Below are 20,377 nucleotides of genomic sequence, written 5' to 3'. Positions count from 1 at the left end.
TTGTGATAAAAAAAGAGCCGATCGGTAAACTTTTATTCTCTCAACGTTGGCAACACTTTTATACACATTCTGTCAAATTTTGACGCATATCGTACGATTAGTTTTTGTTCAGCGTCTATACAAAGAAGTTGAAAAATTTTCGTGTGGCGAATTTTACAATGGATGAAAAATTAGAACAACGTGCGTGCATCAAATTTTGTGTTGCAAATGGATTTAAGTGTTCCGAAACGTTGAAAATGTTAGAAAAGGCATTTGGTGAATCGTGTCTAGGAAAAACACAGGCATACGAGTGGTATAAACGCTTCAAAGGTGGTCGTACAAGCTTGGATCATGATGAGATCCCTGCCCGCCCAACAACATCTGTTACTGAAGAAAACATTGAATCGGCGAAGCAAATCGTGTTGCAAAATCGTTCTGTAGTGATTAGAGAGATTGCTGTGTTGTTGGGCATCTCTTATGGATCAGACGAACACATTTTAACTGATTTTTTGGAAGGAAAACTCATGGATTTTACACCACGATAATGCGCCGGCTCACACAGCGTTAGTTGTGTCGCAGTTTTTGGCCAAAAACTCAACCAATATCATCAACCAAGCACCGTATTCTCCAGATATGGCCCCGTGTGACTTTTTCCTCTTCCCCAGACTCAAATTGCCATTGCGGGGAACGCGTTTTGAGACCATAGAGACTATAATAGAATTCGCTGTGTGAACTAAAGGCCATGCCTTCGGCGGCCTACAAAACTTGTATGGAAAATTGGATCAAACGTTGGCATGCATGTATTGCCGCAGGAGGAGAGTACTTTGAAAGCGATAATAAAGAAATTTATTAAAAATTGAAATTTTGCGTTCTTTAATAAAATTCCGGTTCTTTTTTTATCATAAGGTACTAAGGGATTCTTATAAAAACTTTTTCTTTTTTATTAACAAAATTTCCAATTTGTAATACAGTTTTAAGACCTGAGTTTTTTTTTTTGTTTTCGCATCGTTTCTCTAAACGACGGTTTGAAAGTATAAGCCCTCATCACCTAGGGATTCCGGAATCGGAATTCGAATCCAGATAAAATTTACTAGTTTTGTATATGACTATAATACCTTTCGTTTGAATTCAAGTTTACGAAAATCGGCTCAACCTTCCCTGAGAAATCGTAGTGAGTTCCTTTTGGGAATATTGGATCTCTATATTCGGTACTTCCGGAACCGGAAACTGAAGACCGGTTTAACTTAAGTGGGATAATTTGAACAATTACTACAAACTAAAGGAGTTTATGAACAATTTTCAACAAAACTGCAGTTCGTTACATGGTACTGTATGAACAAATACTCCTAAAATCAAAAATTTGTCGTTAACCAACCTATTATTTTGGTACCGAATGCCGTATTAATATAAAATTCAGGAATTCAGTATGGCATTTTAGTACCTTTTCATTTAAATCTAAGTTTGTGGAAATCGGTTTAGCCAGGTCTGAGAAAAGTTAGTGCACAAAGTTGCATTTTTGTTGCACATAAATATATCACCCTGTAATTCCTTCCGGAACCGGGAGTCAGATTCAAACGAAAGTGAGGAGCTTTGTATGGGACCACGAGATCATTTGAATTTAAGTTTGTAAAAATCGGTTCAGCCATCTCTGAGAAAATAACACACACACTCTTACAGACACAAACACTTACACACTCACACCGACACACAAACACACATACAAACACACACACACTCACCTTTTCAGTCGTCGATGTAGTCTAAATCCTTCGCCGGGGATTAGACAAGCAGATTGCGACGTACCTCCGGTATGGATCGTAGGGGCGCCAGTGATCCGGAAGCCATCCTCCAATTGGAATCATTGGAGCGACCCAGGCATCCTGCCGATCGATCCGTTCATGGGTATCGGAAGCGACGGTTACGGGAGAACTTCCATCGCCGTGGAATTCTTCGCCGGTGTAGGCTAGATCCTTCGCCGGGGACTAGCCGAGTAGAAGCCACAGCATCGAAGTTGAGTCGTCGGGGCGCCAGTAAACCGGAAGCCATGCTCCAACCGGAATTACAGGACCGACCTCGGCACTCATTCGAGTGTCCCGCGTGGCGAAAGACGAGATTCGGTGTCGATAAAAGCTCTTTCGCCGGGGAGCTCTCCGTCGGTGTAGTCTAGATCCTTCGACGGGGATTAGATGAGTAGATTGCGACGCAGCTGTGGTATGGATCTTCGGGGCACCAGTGAACCGGAAGTCATCCTCGTACCGGAATCACTGGACCGACCTAGGTTCGAACCGTTCACGGGTTTTGGGAATGTCGGTCCGGGGAAACTTCCATCGTCGGGGAACTTTTCCGTCGGTGTAGACTAGATCCATCATCGGGGATTAACCGAGTAGTTCGCGACTTAGACCAGTCTTGGGTAGTCGAGGCGCCAGCGAATCGAGAGTTTTGATGCTTCAGCACAGCCCCCCTGCCGAAGTAATACCTTATGGTGGTCCCGGCAGGATGAGGGAAACGAAGCTTAGGGGGTGTTTTAGTTCGGGTTCGACTCCCACATACCAAGTTCACTTATGTGCAGGTAGCTTGATAATCCGGCGATTTCACCTTCTATAAAACACACACACACACATGTGCGATGTTGAAGATGAAAATTCACGGAAGTGATTTTCCTGGATTTTTAAAGAGCATTTGAGGTAAATTTCTAAAACCGTTGTGCAGCATCGACCTACGTAGAATTGTGTTCACGAGGTTTGTTAGAGTCTATTATCCTTCGATGAAACGATTAAATTTCATTCATCTATCTTCCCTGTCGGTTTGTTTCTCGTTGGTTGTGTTGAAAAGTAAAAACTAGTTCAAGACAGCATCTAGTGTCTAAACACAAACCCAGAATAAATTCAAAAATAAGATTCAAAAGTTGTAATTGAATAGTAACAAGATTCCGCGAAAGTAGATTTTTATCGTTCTAATCTTAAATAGTGAATAAAGAGCACAATAATAATCTGGTAAGTGAAAGTATGAAAAAAGAAACTCTTGCAACAGTATCCGTTTACGATATGGAAGAAGAATTCTAAAACATCAACTCTCAGTTTTTTCTTAGAGTCGAATATCACACAGTCTCCAAGCTAATCCTGCCCGAAGAAAGATAACAGATACTATCAATTCCTCAACAATCCACAGCCCTTTCTTCGAATATTTTATTTTCTGAATTGATCATAAATACCAGTTTTCAAACACACTTTATCAGTGCCATACTTTTTTCATTAATCAATTGTAATAAAAAGCACTTTCCCCTGTGGTTCGAAACAATCGAAAACATTATCTCGGCACAGTGCAGAAAAGCTCATATTTAGCCAGTAGGGATAAAAGTAATAAATTTTGGGCGTCCCGATTGGCACAATTTGACTAAACACTAGCCAATTGTGTAGCCAGGAATCCTTTTGGCAAACAGCCTTGATCTCACTCTCACCTCCCTCGCCGTTCGGAAAAATTTATGGCGAACATTCAAACTTGAAACATTAATTGCTCCCGGCATCGTGTGGCACATAATTGTGTGCCACTAGGGGCCCGATACCCGGCAATTGTCGTCGCAAATATTAGCCATTAAATTAATTGTAAATTTATATCCTCCACTGAATGAACACTTTGGTGAGGAATAACCCAAATTGGACAAAAGAGTTAAATTGCCTTCAAATAGCCCCATTATTAGGTAACAGCCGAACCTACTGGAACAGAGCCAGAAACTGGACAGGATGGAGCAGTGTTCGTGCCAAGCCTCCATAGGTGTTGTTTTCTGTTTTTTTTCTTTTCAAATTTCATATAATAATGTTCAACCGAAACGACCAACATTCGACAGTCCCTGCACTGACAATGACTAGGCACATGCGAAACTACGTTTCCCGATAAATTTCGTACATGACATATTAAATTTCAATATTTATATAAACGAATTTATCAAATGTGACCAATATTGATTATGGAATTTATGTGCCGCCAAAAGCAGAATGTCTGTACATTGCACAACCGAGTGATTTTGTGACGGTGGTCTGGTACAAAAGCAATGTTTCCTGCCGATGATGCACCATCATCATCATAAGCGTCACCACTGAGCTGTGTGACAGTGGATTTTGCACATTTTGAAAATGTTTGCTTCGGTTGGCGGTCAATTTATGGCATCCGAACGGAAGCGCCGGTGGCTGTGCGTAGGGTGGCCGTACGGTGTGGGCTTACGTTCTAAAATATTGTAGGCTACGACGCGTCACCGTCAGTCCCGATCACGGAGTCACGTTAAAAATTACAACCACTCTACTGTTGAGGCCGGATAAACATGGCAGCCCCAATGGTAACAGACGATGGAGAGAAGGGGGGGGGGGGCATGCGGTTTCGGGATGCAACGGAAAATTTGAAATGTTTTGTCCAATCAAGTAGGCTCTGCTGTGTGCCGCAGGAAAATTCATTTGGCCAAATTGCATCGATTGATTGTGGTTTCACCTGGGAACTGTGTTTTGCTGCCAACCGAATGTCGGATAATAGCCAACTCGCCGTGTACCAGAAATCGTTTCATCCAGCCTTCGACGCCGGAATTGATTGGCGCACTTTTAGGCGGTCAATTCGATCTCTGCCAAAGCAAATCATTCTAGCTTGTAATTTCAGATTTGGCATGTAAAGTGTTTTCCAATGGAACAGCTTTGAAAGCTATCCAATAGAAAATTGGTTTTGGAAACACCACCCGGAACATTTTGTCGTGGCAGCTAGTCGGAAAAATTCTAAGCATGGCAGCAATTTATTTCGGATTGATCGGAGACCTGCGAATTTTATGCCTTTCGGGTTTCTGTTACAAATGGTTCAAATTAAATATCCATGCGAAATTATCTGTGTGTTCTTTGACGAAATTGTTTGACGTGAAGTAGCACTGATAAATACAAGAGATAAATGTTTTTAAAAACTGCCTAAAATTTATTATGTTCACTCAGTAAAATTTTTTCCCACAGAGCGATTCCATATGTAATAGAAGTTCGATAAAGTTTTGTATTTTTTTATTTGGCTTAAATTTTGCATAAGTATTGTTCATGTCCAAAAAGGGCAATTTGCATCAATAGTTTGCTATTTTCGATTCTGCAGAAGTTTTTGCCATTCTCTATGGAAAGGTATTAGAATTGCTGGAAAAATCGAATTACGAACGGAGCCTCGGGCACCCATAGTGTTATATACCATTCGACTCAGTTCGACGAGATCGGAAAATGTATTTTTTTTTACAAGGTGAAATGCATTTACACACAGAGTGTGGCACTCTGGCACTCCACAGGACTACCACTGTATAATTGGAACTACCCACTAAAACACCTTGGATCTCCAATCCTAGCTCCCCGGAACTACCGTTAGGTATTACTTCGGAGTGGAAGGCTAACGGTGTTAAAAGCACCCTTCCCGGACTTATGCATCATCATGGACGTCTGCGTCGTTCTTTCCTATTTTTGGGCCATTTATCACTCGATTTTGAACCACTCGTTTCGCTACAGGGGATCGACCAGGAGGATGTCGAGGTCGGTCCGGCGATTCCGGTTGGAGCTTAGCTTTCGTTTCGCTGGCGCCTCGACGACCCAGGGCTGGTCTACGTCACGAACTATTCGGCTAATCCCCGACGATGGATCTATCCAAGTAACAATTTTTGTTACGCTAACTTATTCATGACTAGTTTGCAACCAAAAATTTAAGTTATTGGTACTAATATCTAACCACTTGCGTGACTCAAAAAGCGCAGTTTCTACTAGTTGTTAAGTCGGCTGAAAATAAGTTGTCGTTACGTTGTAATGTCATACTGAAAGAACTTATTTTTTCATAACTTGAAAATAACTTGTTTTCAATTAAACTAGTTGAAACTTAGTCACCATCGACATTATAAACATTGAATGAATACAGAACACTTTTCTATCAGCAATAAAAAGGCAGTAGATTACTTGAAATCACAAACTTGATTCAAGGTACAAATTTCACAACGATTTCGAGCGATGTTTTTTATACGCCTTCAATAAAAGTTTGTTAATGAAGATATGAACAAATAAACGACGAAAAAACACTATGTTCAGAATGCTCAAAATTAATCCAAGTAGAGTGATTTCTCATTATTCTAAAGTCATATATCATGATAATTGTAATAGAACAATCGATGTTTAATCCATGTATTGTTTTCTTCGAGTTTATGATAGTGAATAGAACAAAAATAACTATTCTTTCTCTCATTATTTTCGCCAAAAAGTAGTTATGAAAAAAGTTATATCCTGGTTTTATTCATGTTTTATATACTTCCTGCGACTCCATAGTGTGATCGCCATGTTAAAACCAAACAAAAGTTTTTTAGGTTGTATTTTCGTTATCATCACGTTAGAAAAACCTACCGATAGCTATCTGAATCTTACGTATTTATAATGGTTTCGCAACCTTTTTTCAACTAGTAGCTAAAACCATAGATGTGATAAAAGATATGTTAGAATCAAGTAACGATAACTTACAAATGATAGTAAGCTCAATGTTTATTTAATAAAGAAATACTACCGTCACCTTGTTTTAACCAGTATAACATAAAAAACATGTTCGTGCTTTTGTTGCAAGATAATTGGGCTAAGTGGTATCAGAACTTGTCCCGGGTTGGTGGTTCAATGCATAAGACGCTGGTCTTACAAGCCAGTTGTCGTATGTTCGAGCCCCGATTTGGAAGGATTCTTAGCGTCAGTAGGATCCATAGTACTAGCCATGCAATGATTCTGTACGCTATATGAATCGGCTGCGAAGTCTGTTGAAACAGAAAGGCCAAATTCCACGAAAGGAATGTAATGCCAAGACTTTTTTGGTATCAGTACTAGTTACGGGTTGTTACTATTGGAGTCAAATAAACTTATTCTCAACCAGTAGCTAAAGGCATAGTTGTTATTAAAGATATGTTTGGATTAAGTAACGATAATAATTAATTCAATATGACAAAAATATGTGGTGATTTGAAACCTAGACAACTATTTCGTAACTAGTTATGTTATAAAGAAGCATTGTTGTCACCTTGTTTTAACCAATATAACATAAAAAACATATTCGTGCTCTTGTTGCAACATCGTTTGGACTTAGTCGTATCAGAACTAGTTGCGGATTGCTACTTGGGTATCGACCGACGCTCCAGAAATCCGACAGAATGCCTGGGTCGGTCCAGTGATTCCGGTTGGAGGAAGACTTTCGGTTCACTGGCGCCCCGACGATCCATACCGGAGTTACGTCGCCATCTACTCATCTAATCCCCGTCGAAGGATCTAGACTATGCCGACGGAGAGGTCTCCGACGAAAGAGTTTCTCCCGACACCGAATCTCGTGTTTTGCCACACAGGATACTCGAATGAGTGCCGAAGTCGATCCTGTGATTCCGGTAGGAGCGTGGCTTCCGGTTCACTGGCGCCCCGACAACTCAACTTCGATGCTGTGGCTTCTACCTGGCAAAGGATCTAGCCTATACAGACAGAGAGTTCCCCGGCGAAGGAAGTTCTCCCGACACCGACCATTCATGTTATACCACCGGGACACTCGAAGGAGTGCCGAGGTCGATTCGGTGATTCCGGTTGGAGTATAGATTCCGTTTCACTGGCGCTCTCGACTCGACTTCGGTGATGTGGCCTCTACTCGGCTAGTCCCCGACGAAGGATCTAGCCTACACCGGCGAAGAATTCTCCGGCGATGGAAGTTCTCCCGAAATCGTCGCTTCCGATACACGTGAACAGATCGATCGGCAGGATGCCTGGGTCGCTCCAATGATTCCGGTTGAAGGATGGCTTCCGGTTCACTGGCGCCCCGACGATCCATATTGGAGCTACGTCGCAATCTACTAGTCCAATCCCCGGTGAAGGATTCAGACTACACCGACGGAGAGTTCTCCGACAACGGAAAAACTCCCGAACCGACGCTTGTTCGCTGATCCCTCTTTTGCGGCCGGGGTTGGCACATTCTCTGGTGTAGTTTCTCTGCCACATACATCCAGTAGACCATTCCTTTGTGTCGCAAAGCGGGGACAGACAAACAGGACGTGTTCTGCCGTCTCAAGCTCATTTGGGCAGCCAGGGCAAGCTGAAGAAGCCGCGTGGCCGAGCCTGTGGAGGTACCACCTAAAACAACCGTGACCTGTGAGGAACTGCGTCAGGCCAAAGGTTACTTCGCCGTGGGGTCTGTCGATCCATCCGGAGACTCTCAAAATAAGCCTGCCCTTGATTGAGCCGTCCCATTTCCTTTGTCACTTGCGTAGGGAGGCTGCGTTGGCAGTCCTACGGGCTTTCCTGTCCCTCCGCACATCTTAGCACTCCGCGTCCTCCTTGATGAGCAGTCCAATAGGTATCATGCACGCCACCACGCAGGCTGCGTCTCCAGATACCGTACGGTACGCACTGATCACACGAAGACACATCAGTCTGTGCGTGTTCTCCAGCAATTTTGCGTTGCGTTCCACCCGGAGTGCCGACGCCCATACCGGGCTACCGTACCTGAGTATCGAAACTGCCACTCCTGCCAGTAACCTGCGTTTGCTAGAACGCACTGGCGAGCTATTGGCCATCATTCGCAAGAGCGCCGCAATCGCCATTGAAGCACTTCTACAGGCATATTCATCGTGCTTGGCGAAACTGAGCTTGTCGTCAAGCATCATACCCAATTGCTTCAGTGATCTCTTGGAGGGTAATCATGCAATCACAAACATGTGTCGACACCTCTTGCTCTGATTTTCTGTTGATCGGAAAATGTATGTGTGTATGTGTGTATGCATGTATATGCATTTGTGTAAGTATCATATATTTTTACCACTTCATTTTCTCAGAGATGGCTCAATCGATTTCAACAAGCTTAGACTCGTTTGAAAAATACTGTAGGGCCATTAACCAAGATCGAAGATCAAATGACTGGCACTTCCGGTTACTACACTTATAATGGCCCAAGTGACGTAAGCGACTAAACGCGTTGTTTTTTTTACCGCTTAATTTTCTCAGAGATGGCCGAGCCGACTTCAATAAACTTAGGTTCGTTTGAAAACTACTACTGAATTGTGGATCGAGTTCGAAGATCCAATGGCTGTCACTTCTGGTTCCGAACAAATAATAATACATATATCGAATTCATAAAGGAAAGAATGATAAATAATAATATAAGTGACGTAAACGAATAACCGCAACTCGTTTGAAAACTACTTTTAGGTTAATTGATAATCTTACAAATATTCTAATGAGACTATTTAAATGGGAATATTCTTTATTCTTTATATGTTGCAGCTAACAACTGATCTAGTTCATTGAGCCATAGCTCAGTAAGAATTCTTCTTATATTTGACCAAACAGTTATTGTTATTTAAACATGACTAAATTTTCAAAAATTTTGCAAACATTTTTTACCTTTTTTATATATATTAAAATTAGGTACAGAATTCGCTCAAGCAATAGCAAATTTTTCTGAGGGTTGGATAGTCGAGTGTCATACACCAATCTGTTTAGCTCGACGAAGTGAGCAAACGACTCTCTCATATCTCTCTCTTTCTCTCTCTGGTTGTGTGTGAAAATATAATTTTAAAGTAACAACTTTCTTTCCCTAATAAACTTGTACGGTCCTACTGGAAATAATAATACTGAAAATTACGACTTATTTGCTCATTTTTTCTAAAAATATATATTTCACATATATGCCAATATAGGCCGTGAACGAAAAGATGTTACCTTCATACGCATATACGCATATTCACGGAATGCATATGAACGCAGGCTCGTGTTCTGCTTCTGAGGGAATCTTTTTCCAAAAAATCATCTTTTCTGTAAGTTGTTCTTTATGTTTCCACTCCGTTATTTCAGTCATACGTAATTATCGAGGAATTTCCACCATCTCTTGCGTTTTAAAATATTTGGTGAAACAAACGCATACTCCAACTAAATGTTAGAAAATGTAGTTCAATATCCTTTGATAGAAAAATGATATTGAATTACATTTCTACTACATGACAGCTTGAAATTTTCCACACTTTTTGCTCTGTAATTCCGGAACCGGAAGTCGGATCCGAAATGTACTAAATATCAATAGTACCATAAGACCTCTTATTCCGTTTTAACTATTCATAGATCAGCTTAACGATTTCTGAAAAATCGATCTGAATTCCATTCCAGTGTCTTTCAATTATTACTTCCAGTGCATCGGACACCAGAAGTTAGATCTAAGCAGTCAAACAAAAACAACAAATTTGGGAATCCATTTTGAAGAATTTGTACCATTTTTGAACCTCGATGATATGGCAGTTTATAATAAATTTTCGCCCGCATCATCCTATAATTTCGGAATCGGAAGTCCCAGTACCCAGATCCGAAAGCTGAATAACAGTCAATCTTTGTGGTTTGAACCTAGCGACGTAAGGCTGTTATAATTCAAGCTGATTGATTACACTACACTATTTAAATTAAAACCAATAAAACGCTATTTAGCATGAATTTGAGTTATGGAAGTAACAGGAGCGCAGCATTGTCAACATGTCTCAAACACACAGCAGGCGCAGCGTTTGAATTGGCGTAGCGATAACCTGTGCTCCTGTTACTTCTGCGTATGATATTCAAACTAAATTTGCTCATATTTTTTAATCAGCTGCATAAACGCTTATTGAATTAATAATTTTATTATTATTATAACTATTATTAATTCATCTGCGAACTTTTTTTTTGCCCACCACACTCCCCCACACCAAAAAGCTTCAATTTGAAGCCCCCTGGTAGTGGACGCAACTAATCTCAGCGGAAAACAAGAAACAAATAGACACTGGCAATAATAATACTAGAAATACAAATTTAATTTTGATACAAAGTCCGCTGAGATTCTATTTATTCATGGTTTGATGATGTGCAATTTATTAAAGTGGAGTCCCAGTGGAAAAGATTTCCTTTTAAGGGATCCACAATTTAATTACTACGCAATGTTGGAAAGAAAGTACAAATATTTTAGGTAATTAGTTATTAATATGAAATACTGTTGACGATAAATACATTACATAATAAAACAAAAAAAAAACCTACATTAGCTAAATATCTCGTTCAGTCGGTGCTTAAAATGGTACTTTAGTCTAGCCGCAAATGTGGCACGATTGCTTATTCCTCGTATATGCGGGAGTGCATTATATTTAGTTGGACCAACAAAAAGGATCCGTCTTTGACCAAGGCTTGTAGCTGCTCGAACACAAAACAAATTGTTACTATGGCGTGTTGTTCTAGAATGGGATATAGTTGGGAACTGTAGGTTATGGTGTACTGTGGAGTTATACAAATTATCATGGATGAATAGCAACGTTTGGACATCACATAAGTACGTTATTGGTAAAACATTATGGTTTCTGTCAGAGTATAACAATAGACTCGAGAATAGTAATGGTTTATTGAAAATGATTTTTAGGCATCTGGTTTTGTAGAGTTTGGAGTTTCTTCAGATAAGAACTAGCGGCTCGCCCCCAATTTATTCATCATGTGTTCTGCAAAAGGTTGTAATATAACGGTCATGAAAATTCATTTCTCAAAAATCTTTTGCTCGAGATTCATATCAGATATATTCAATGTGCAAACATATTTTTCTTAAATATCATCGAGAAGAAGCCACTTTCCCTGCAATGCTCAATTGTCGTCTGTATACGTCACCATAAATGTCTGAAAAGTATTTCTTTATGAGAATGAATTGGTTAATTGAAAGTTTGTCAATATACATATTTTTATTACACATTGAACTATTAATTATTAACGCGTCAAATTTTTGAAAAATTTCCATTCTACCATGCGTCTCCATTGAAGTTCTATTAGAAGGAAACGCATGGTGCCTAACTACTAAGCACCATCCGTTTGCTAATGAAGCTTCAATGGGAACACATGAATGATAGTTATTTATTTTTTTGTAAAATTCAAATATTGCGATCGCTCACAATTTTGGGAAATAATGAAACCGAAACATTTTAGCGCATTTGAAAGATATTTATTATTACTAAAAGATCCACAGTAAATCCGATATCGGAAATGTGAAAAACTATTATTCATTTTTTTCGGTTGAGCGGTTGTTTCTTAAATCGAATAAAATGAAAATCAATCGAACCACCATGCTTAGCCGTATATAGATTTTTTTTTATAAAAAAGTTGTAACATTACAATTTCTCATTCTCATATCGTTTATATTGTCATATATAATACTGTCCGGCTCTTCAAAACAATTCCATTGGATCTTAAATAAAAAACAAAAATGTATTTTAGCAGGAAAACGAAATTGAAACATTAAATGCACTACTCCTTGCATTTTACTTAGACAGTCGGATCCAGATAAAATTCAATAAATAAATTTAATTGCAACCTAAATGACCACAAGACTTTTCATTTGAGCATCAGTTCAGTGACAATCGGTTCAGCCATCTTTATGAAAAATTTAAATGAGTTTCGTTCGGCAATATGTTATGTGACTATTTCTGAGACTACTGGAACCCCATATTCGGCGTCTTTCACTTTCTTTAAATAGGGGAAACAGAAACAAGTTTTTACAGTGACTGTTTAGCGTTTCTATTTTCTGTTTGTTTTCGTGAGAATGATTATGCTAGTTCACTGCGCATTAAGTCAATCAAGAACTCAGTAGAGATGCTTTTCCTGTATCGCTTACATAATGTGCAGTTTAATTAAAGTATATATTTTATGATATATTCTCTTTGGATATGTGGGCATTTTGTTACATTAATACTGATAAATATATTGTTTTATATTTCTGAAATGCACAATAAAAATTAAATGATGAAAAAACATTTTTCGAATTTTATTGAAATTGCAATGAATTCAGTATTGCCAATTCCATCTCATCTCAATTGTATGATTCTGTATGGGAATCTCGCTGTTTGAAAACAGTTACTCCCACAAGCTCCAGATAAGTACTGGAAAATTCTATTTTAAAACCAGTTTGACGTTCAGGTGGGATCAGAAACGACACCTCTAGCAGAGAAACCAAATAAAATTATTCGTTTAAATGTCAATTAGTTTGAAGTGCGGTATTCCTGGTCTGGAACGGTCTATATGTTACGTTCGAACCGACATTCAATTTACACAAATCCTTTTTTTTTTTTGAAACCTCAAAAAAACAACCCACTGTTGAGTTTGTTGCAAGTGAAATGGGGAAAAAATGTAATGTGGTTCGTGGAAATCGACTAATAAAATATGTGCAAATAATTCAACTCGGTCCGTCACATGAGTGGGGAGGTAAAAAGAGGAAATCGAACAAAAAAATTGTCATCGTTCTCACACTGGACACAGCATCCCATCTACCGTTCGGAATGGCTTCACACCTTCACCCCTCCTCGGTTGTCGTTGACAAATTGGAAATTGTGAATGATCGATGATGATGAGACTTGCCGGAGCGTATTGAAAATGTATAAAAACAATTCCGAGGACTGTCAACTCTCAACCCACCTCCTTTGCTGTAGGGTAGTCGACAATCACCGGTGCGGTTTTTCTGTGTATTAAATAAATGATTATCTGGCTGCATTTGAGTTATCACCCGATCAACAACAGCAAAAAAAAAAAACAATAATATTTATAACCACTGTCTATATGACGAGAATGGTTCGTTTTTTTTTATCGTTCGATTTTTCGTAAGCGATTGCGATGGCGTAATGGAAAATAAATCTTAGTCAGACTGAAAAAAACGAAACTACATCGTCGCGATAGAAGCAACACCAGAATGTAATCAAAATTACTTTGGTGACATAATCGCCTGACAAACACACGCCCACCGTTCCGGTCACAATGGTTTATGGCCGAACGGTGGCGAAACCCCGAAATGCGCCTGTTGCGGATCCTAGGGTACCGTCAATCCGGATACTGATTTAAGCCAAAAAGGTATCCCACCGACGTCCGGCGTCGCACCGCATCACAGCCGATAATGTTGACAATGACCATCCGGAATTACTTTCATTGTCACCTATCTGGTGGGCGGCCGGGGAGGCAGGGAGTTGGCCCTCCTATTGAAATGACTAGCACCAACTGGCGTCACCCGATTATCGGGTTCGAGGTCATTTCGGCTAGTGAATAATAGCCTTGTAGTGGATATTGAAACTGCCAGCTTGTGGCCGCTGCGGCTTTCAACGGTTGGGCATGGGAGTGTCCCGTTGATGTCCCGAACGGGTGTTATATTTTTATTCCGCCGGTTCCGCCTATTGTTGGAAATAAATTATATACGATGGATGGAATTTAAATCGTGTGTTTCAAGCACTGAAAATCAGATAAATGTGTTGTTTTCGTTTCTGGAAAAAAAAACTGTTTGCTTGTTCAAGCGGGAAATCTCATTACGGGAAATTAAGCGACCGTCACACTGGATAGTACTTCTGACATGCAAACATGCTTCTGTTTTTGCGATGACTTATGTTACCAAAAGTTGTTGTGATTTTTAAATACGGGGGAACTCTGTCACTAAAAAACTCAATATTATTTCAATAATATTTTCACTCATGGCAACATAGAATCGCAGTTGCAATCCTCCACCCAAACTTGGTGCTATATCAATCAAATGTTAGATTCCCAGATAACACTATTTCTTAAAAACCCTCTTCACGATTGCCCAGTAACGTTCGATGGGTCGAAGCTGTGGGCAATATGGTGGATTGATAATTTTGAAAACGCTGAATTTCAACCGCACAAACAAGTAAACTAACTCAAGCAGACAGCCAAACGCACAGCATGCTGTGATCTGAGCATTAAAAATAAGCACAAATACATGCGTACAACACAAATGTATGTGGATAGCTTATTTTCGATACACTCCTTAAAAGATTTTCACAATCAAGTTCTTCCAATTCTTGTTCTTGAAAATTCAGAATTAAGATCAATGATATTCAGAATCAATTTCTTGAATTCCGTTATAGAATTTTGAAGCTAAATTTTTGAACTTTAGACCTGCATTCTGGGACTGGATTCGAAACCTAACCTAAATTCTGAAAGTACAACTGAATTTTGAATCTGAATTCTGGTCCTGGATTTTGGTCTGAAGTTCCAAAATTCCAGGTTAAGACCCCAGTCTCAGAATTTTGATCCTGATTTCTAAATTTGAGTTTCGGACAGGTATTTTAAAACTGAGTTGTGGTCTGAGCCTAAATTTCGGTACCAGGATTCATTTCCGAAATTTAGTTTCAAAATCCAGGTCTAGAGTCAAGATCCTGGTTTCAGTTTCAGATTGCGGAACCTAAATCAAGGTTTAGAATCAAGTTTTGAAACTCGGTTCCAGCTCCGGAATTCTGGAATTGAATTCGCAAACTGAGTTCTAGACGGCAATTCAGAAACCATCAAAGCATTTTTACAATCCTCACTTATAAAACACTTGAAAAACTATAATTTCAAGTTATTTGAAGCTATCTTATACTACTGAAAATTTTATCACAAATTCCTAATCATATTTCCGATAACACGGAAAAAGAATTACGTTGATATAACTAGAGAGATTTTCACAATCAAAACCTCATCACTCACCCATATGATAAATTTTGAAAAGGCACATAACTTTAACATCAAAAAAGTTATAGTAATTTTAAAAATTAAAGTTTTCAAAAATATTTGGTATCAGCGAGCATCAAAACGAAAAACTCCTGATTCCTAGCTGTATTTCTCGTAATTGAACGATGTTTTTGGGTTGGTGAGCGACATTTCATTTCAACCAGCTGGATAGGTATGAAAGGTACAAATTTGATACGTGTTATTCTATTAGACTGCGCAGTTGACATAGCAGGATATTTTCATCAGTGCACCAGAAACCGCCGTCATTTTTGCAGATCTATGACCAGAATTGAGCTCCAGAATCCGCTTAATCAGAGTCCATATTCATAATTCGGTTCCAGGTTCAGAATTCGTAAACGCGCATTAGAGAAAAATTACTTTAACATTGAAAAATATCAAAGTTTTTTAAGTTAATAGGGATTTTTCGAACTCTGGCTGTGTTTGTATGTGACAAATAATGTCACTCGATTTTCTCAAAGATGGCTGAACCGATTCTCACAAACTCGAAATCAAATGCAAGGTCTTATGGTCCCATAGATCGCTATTGATTTGTATCCCGATCCAACTTCCGGTTTCGGAATTACAAGGCAATATGTGCAAATTTATAATAAAATGCGCATTCAATTTTCTCGGAATTTTCTTAACCGACTTTCACAAACTAAGATGCAAATGAAAAATCTTGAGATTCTTAAAAAACCCTCGAAAATTGATCCACATCCGACTTCCCGTTCCGGTATCACAGTGAGATTAGTAAAAATTTTCAATTTCTTGAGGCGATGACGAAACGAGGTGCGCTAAAAAAACGGAGTTCACTTCGATTTCTCAGCAACGGTTAAAACGATTTTCACAAATCATTATTCAAATTAAAGCTCTCATGGTCTTAAAAGATACTGTGCAATTTCATCCAGATCCGACTTCCGATTCCGAAATTATGGGGCAATGAGTATCAAAACTTTCAAACTGTCATACAAAATGATGCAAAATCGGTACACATTGGTACGTGCTGGTACGGAAGAAGAAGAAAACGCACCCGCCCAGCACACAGCGTGCTTTGTTCAATTTTGTATAGCGTGCAGGGCTGCCACATTTAAATCTTTATTATTTGACAAAAAAAAGCTTGACAGAATCTTCTGGTGATATTTCCGAAAATGTAAGTTATATGAGAAAGGAATCTTACACCACAAGGTGGATTAAAAAAGGTTTTCTTAAACACCCAACCGATTTCCTACAACTTCTTCTTAGACACAATTTTCGTACAATTTACTGTTTCCAAGAAACAGCGAGTTTACGAAAAACAACACATTTGAACAAAAAATCAGAGTTCTTCGAAATTCATGTCCAAATATTTTTTGGACTACAACAATGTGATACATTCTATTGCAGACAGAAAGTTACTTTACAAAGGCAGGTCATGCCCAAAATAACGGAGACCATTAATTGTTAATCCCCGAAGCATATCTCAATTTGCGATAGCCACGGCTTTTCGTGACTTGTTCACTCAATTACAGAACCGGATCCACGAATCGATGAGAATCCCACTGACAATAGAGCACAGTTCGTAAAGAAAGAAGAAGTGGAAAAAAATCACACCCACCAAGCAACATAAACACAGTAACCTAACTCAAACACGATCCCAAATGGTAGAAGGGCATAATTTAATTGGCGGGCCAGTTGGTAAAAGTTTTCGCGCAACTTTGTCTACCATCTGGCTCGGAAAAGTGGCAGCTGAACAGCTTTCGACGACGTTGACGACAAGCAAATGCTGCATAATCATCCGGTAAGCAACCGACCGACCGAAGATGCGACTTGGTCACTTGTCCGACACTTACTGTCTCTCCATCGTCGTCTCTAAGTAGACTGACGGTGTTTAGTCAAGGCAAAAGCTTAACTTGTTCTTCGTCAACTCATTTCCACCGCGTTCGAAAACAGCTTCAGCTTGCCCGGTTCGGTAAGCCAATGGACCAACGGCCAGAATCTTCCGATCTTTGACCTGTCTTTTATCTGCTATCTTCTTCTTCTTCTTCTTCTTCGGTGACATCCCGGAGGTAGGGGCCTACGGCATAGGGGATTATTTGCGTCAAATAATATACTATAGCCGTCACTTTGTGTCAGTCAGACGATGGTGAAGTTTGTTGGAATCCAATTGTGTATGTCGTCCCGTATACTGGCATGGTCAGATGAAACTGCTGTGTCCCCTCAGGAACTGTGAAAGGAAAATTGAAAAACAATGTTTGCGGTGAGCATTGACGGTTTGTTCTGTAAGTCAATAAAATCAAATTTGGGATCCACTCGATGTACAAAATGTGATGTCCGCCGAGCTGCGAGCTGAAAACTCACAGAATATGAAATGTGGTACGGTGTCGAAATAGCGCAAGTTAAAGTAAAGTTAAGTCTCATTCCTAGTTATTTCTACTATTTTGGGCGTTGATTGAATAGTGGATAGATTATAGTGCAATTTTTAAGTTCCACTGTTTTACCCTTCAGTTTTTCTAATTCGTTTTTCACTTATTATTGGCTACCTCATTCAGCGTCTAAACCAGAGTGTCTACAACAAACTGTGAATTGAATAAAGGGTGAACACGAAACTATTGCACCACTTACAACGGGCTGTAACTTTATTTTTCTTTACTTAACAGAAATCACTTAGTCATTCAGGGGTTTTGGCATCTCATGTGTATCGGTTTGTGCTAAAGTGCACATAACTAAGTTTAATTATTTTATGTTTCGCATTCAACGAATCAGTGCATTAGCAAATTATGTTGAACTACTAATGCCACGAAAAGTATTTGCTATTTACAAATCACATTGCACTTCAGTGCAAATAAGTGATTTGTAAACACTAAATTCTCTACGTTTGCTTAGAGGATTTTGTTGATCCGTTAGAAAATTAGCAGTTCAACATAATCTACTAATGCACTGATTAGTTGAATACGAAACGTAAAATCGTTAGAAATCGAACCATTTTTGCTCAGATTTTCTACAAATTGCGTAGTTATGTGGTTTGCTCGTAACCAGTGAAGACGTGTAAAGAAATTCTGTACGCTCACTTGAACATTCGAGAGACATATACATTTGGGTGCCGATGTGAAGTATGGGAAATTCGTATACGTTTTGACTTCCCCTTGCAAATGGACTGCATTATTAAGGTAATGAGTGGAAAGTTATGTAACGCTTCCGTTGCAATGATGAATCAGAGCTCTCAAAAAGGGGACCACAAGTCGGCTCCAAAAATTGATGAGGCCAAAATCAGCCCACTTAGACAAATCGATGCGCATCTCCAAAGCATCATTGATTTTCCGGTATTAAGATCATTTAGTTACAGATACTCCAAACAAACTGTGAATAAAACAAAAAAGTCAGAATAGATATGTGGTCAGTACCAGATGTTATGTAGTAATTATTGTATGATTTAATATGCGTTAATTTATTTCACTCTCGCTTAAGCCTCAAAGGCCATATGTAGCGTGTGCTTTCTTGATTTCGAAGAGCTCCGGCATAGAGACTCGAATCGTGTTAATCGTTGAATGCGTGTATAATAAATACTTCTAGGAGCTAGTGGTTTGACGACGGCCAGATTTTTTCGATCGGTTCTTATTAAGTGATCGAGAAAGGGCCGCGGTAGAACAGTTACTCCGCAGCTGAGTTACTCCGACGGATGACTCGCAGAAGCTTCCTGGTTGATAGAGTACATGAAAAGAATTAAAAATGTATAAGAAAAATGCGGGTGAATAATGTCACAGACATAACTGAATGGCGTGAATACGAATACAGCTGACATGCTTCTTCCACACTGCCGTATAGCGATAATCGTACATAATTTTTGATCGATTGTGTGAATTTTGAAACTGCTTCGTTTGCAGAATTTTTACGGTGCTTATAAACCGACGACGTATTGACGACAAACATATTCTACCACACAATTCAGAGTAAAAATTACAGGGTTGTATACGAGACACGACCGATTACGATGACATTGAAAATGCAATTTTAAAACTCATTAAAATTTGAGGAATACACAACAATTAGTTTGTCACCATCTAAGATCTCTAAATCGAGGTAAGGAAGGTCCCGAGGTCCATAAAATACAATTTAAATAGCTATTTGAAATAATATCAAAAACCGATACGCGCCATCCTGCATTTAAAGAGTTCTGCAACTATAAATTATCTGTAATAATATCATTATATATTATCTAAATTATCTAAATTGTTTTCTTGTATTATTATTTATTGTAATATTCAATAATGGTCGTAGGTGAAATTACATGCTGTGTAGCAGTGATGGCATTTCACTAGAGTGATACACTATTGTGTAAATGTTATTCCTATACTGTGTATCCAACCAATGAAACCCGCACAAAAAAAAAGAAAGCGCACTTCTTCTCGGTGTCGAATAGACAGACTTTGAGTGTGCGCTTGTGGCTAACGAAGCTGTTGCGAGTGAACCACATTCTCTTCGCATGGATCGCTCTTACGCGCTCTCGCCTAAATACACCCAAGTGCCCACTGGCACGTGCTGGTGAGCGAACACTTCTGTGATATTATTTTTAAATTTACAAAAGGTAGCGCTGGTCTTTCTATGAAAATCTGTTTCGCAGCAAGGAAAAACTATATTTCAACGATAAATTGCGTTTTTGCTGAATATGCGTGCCCCATGCTTCTCTAATGCGAACCGTACACCAGAGTGCTCACCACACAGAGAATTTTAGAGCTCTGCTCTAGAAATTTGGTGTGATCCAGTGCTAGAGGTGAAAGAAAATAAACACGCGCTCTCATGATGCGTGCACACTTTATGTAACAATGGTGTATATGCGTCAAAGAGAAGAGCTCTCGTTGATGTTGCCTGTGCGAAGCGAAAAATTATATTAA

At 39.2% G+C, this 20,377-nt stretch overlaps 1 protein-coding gene across 2 annotated transcripts in view; it reads left to right on the top strand.

Annotated features, from left to right (window-relative positions):
• Positions 1 to 20,377, top strand: part of LOC131427193 (hemicentin-2-like) — a 927,120-nt gene that overhangs the window by 493,384 nt on the left and 413,359 nt on the right. The window lies entirely within an intron of this gene.

This window comes from Malaya genurostris, chromosome 2 (genome assembly GCF_030247185.1).
Source record: "Malaya genurostris strain Urasoe2022 chromosome 2, Malgen_1.1, whole genome shotgun sequence".
Taxonomy (NCBI): Eukaryota; Metazoa; Arthropoda; class Insecta; order Diptera; family Culicidae; genus Malaya; species Malaya genurostris.
Note: the sequence above shows the minus strand (reverse complement) of the source record. Positions and strands in the feature narration are given on the sequence as shown.